The 1,885-nt window shown below is 42.4% G+C and overlaps 1 non-coding gene across 1 annotated transcript; it reads right to left on the reverse strand.

Annotated features, from left to right (window-relative positions):
• LOC130948911 (small nucleolar RNA R71) lies at window positions 1-108 on the reverse strand. Its single transcript, XR_009073293.1, has one exon. It is a non-coding gene; the product is annotated as a small nucleolar RNA R71 (small nucleolar RNA).
• Between the last annotated feature and the right edge of the window lie 1,777 nt (window positions 109-1,885).

Consider the following 1,885-nt stretch of genomic DNA (forward strand, 5'->3'; position numbering starts at 1 on the left):
AAGCTTAGAGTGGAAGTCCAAACCTTCAGACAGAAGGATGGAGAATCCCTCTATGAAGCTTGGGAAAGATACAAACAATTGATCAGAAAATGTCCCTCTGACATGCTTTCTGAATGGAGCATCATAGGTATTTTCTATGATGGTCTCTCTGAACTATCCAAGATGTCTTTGGATAGCTCTGCTGGAGGATCTCTTCATCTGAAGAAGACGCCTACAGAAGCTCAAGAACTAATTGAAATGGTTGCAAATAACTAATTCATGTACACTTCTGAAAGGAATCCTGTGAACAATGGGACAAGTCAGAAGAAAGGAGTTCTTGAGATTGATACTCTGAATGCCATTCTGGCTCAGAACAAGATATTGACTCAACAAGTCAATTTGATTTCTCAAAGTCTGTCTGGAATGCAAAATGCACCAAGCAGTACTAAGGATGCTTCATCTGAAGAAGAAGCTTATGATCCTGAGAACCCTTCAATGGAAGAGGTGAATTACCTAGGAGAACCCTATGGAAACACCTATAATTCTTCATGGAGAATCATCCAAATTTCTCATGGAAGAATCAAGAGAGACCTCAACAAGGTTTCAACAACAATAATGGTGGAAGAAACAGGCAATGGCAAGCCTTTTCCATCATCTTCTCAGCAACAGACAGAGAGTTCTAAGCAGAACACCTCTGACTTAGCAACCATGGTCTCTGATCTAATCAAAACCACTCAAAGTTTCATGACTGAAACAAGGTCCTCCATTAGGAATTTGGAGGCACAAGTGGGACAGCTGAGCAAGAAAGTTACTGAACTCCCTCCTAGTACTCTTCCAAGCAATACAGAAGAAAATCCAAAAGGAGAGTGCAAGGCCATCAACATGGCCGAATTTGGAGAGGAGAGAGAGGAAGTGAACGCCACTGAGGGAGACCTCAATGGGCGTGCACTGACTTCCAATGAGTTCCCTAATGAGGAACCATGGGAATCTGAGGCTCAAAATGAGACCATAGAGATTCCAATGAATTTACTTCTGCCATTCATGAGCTCTGATGAGTATTCTTCCTCTGAAGAGGATGAGTATGTCACTGAAGAGCAAGTTGCTAAATACCTTGGAGCAATGATGAAGCTAAATGACAAGTTATTTGGTAATGAGACTTGGGAGGATGAACCCCTTTTGCTCACCAAAGAACTGGATGACTTGTCTAGGCAGAAATTACCTCAAAAGAGACAAGATCCTGGGAAGTTTTCCATACCTTGTACTATAGGCACCATGACCTTCAAGAAGGCTCTGTGTGACTTAGGGTCAAGTGTAAACCTCATGCCTCTCTCTGTAATGGAGAAGCTAGGGATCTTTGAGGTACAAGCTGCAAGAATCTCACTAGAGATGGCAGACAACTCAAGAAAACAAGCTTATGGACTTGTAGATGATGTTCTGGTGAAAGTTGAAGACCATTACATCCCTACTGATTTCATAGTCCTAGAGACTGGGAAATGCATGGATGAATCTATCATCCTTGGCAGACCCTTCCTAGCCACAGCAAAGGCTGTGATTGATGTTGATAGAGGTGAACTGATCATTCAAGTAAATGAAGAATCCTTTGTGTTTAAGGCTCAAGGATACCCCTCTGTCACCATGGAGAGGAAGCATGAAGAGCTTCTCTCAAATCAGAGTCAAACAGAGCCCCCACAGTCAAACTCTAAGTTTGGTGTTGGGAGGCCACAACCAAACTATAAGTTTGGTGTTGAACCCCCACATTCAAACTCTAAATTTGGTGTTGGGAGGTTCCAACATTGCTCTGAGTATCTGTGAGGCTCCATGAGAGCCCTCTGTCAAGCTACTGACATTAAAGAAGCGCTTGTTGGGAGGCAACCCAATGTTATATTTTATCTATTTTCTTTTGTTC

The sequence above is a fragment of the Arachis stenosperma genome, chromosome 1 (genome assembly GCF_014773155.1).
Source record: "Arachis stenosperma cultivar V10309 chromosome 1, arast.V10309.gnm1.PFL2, whole genome shotgun sequence".
Taxonomy (NCBI): domain Eukaryota; kingdom Viridiplantae; phylum Streptophyta; class Magnoliopsida; order Fabales; family Fabaceae; genus Arachis; species Arachis stenosperma.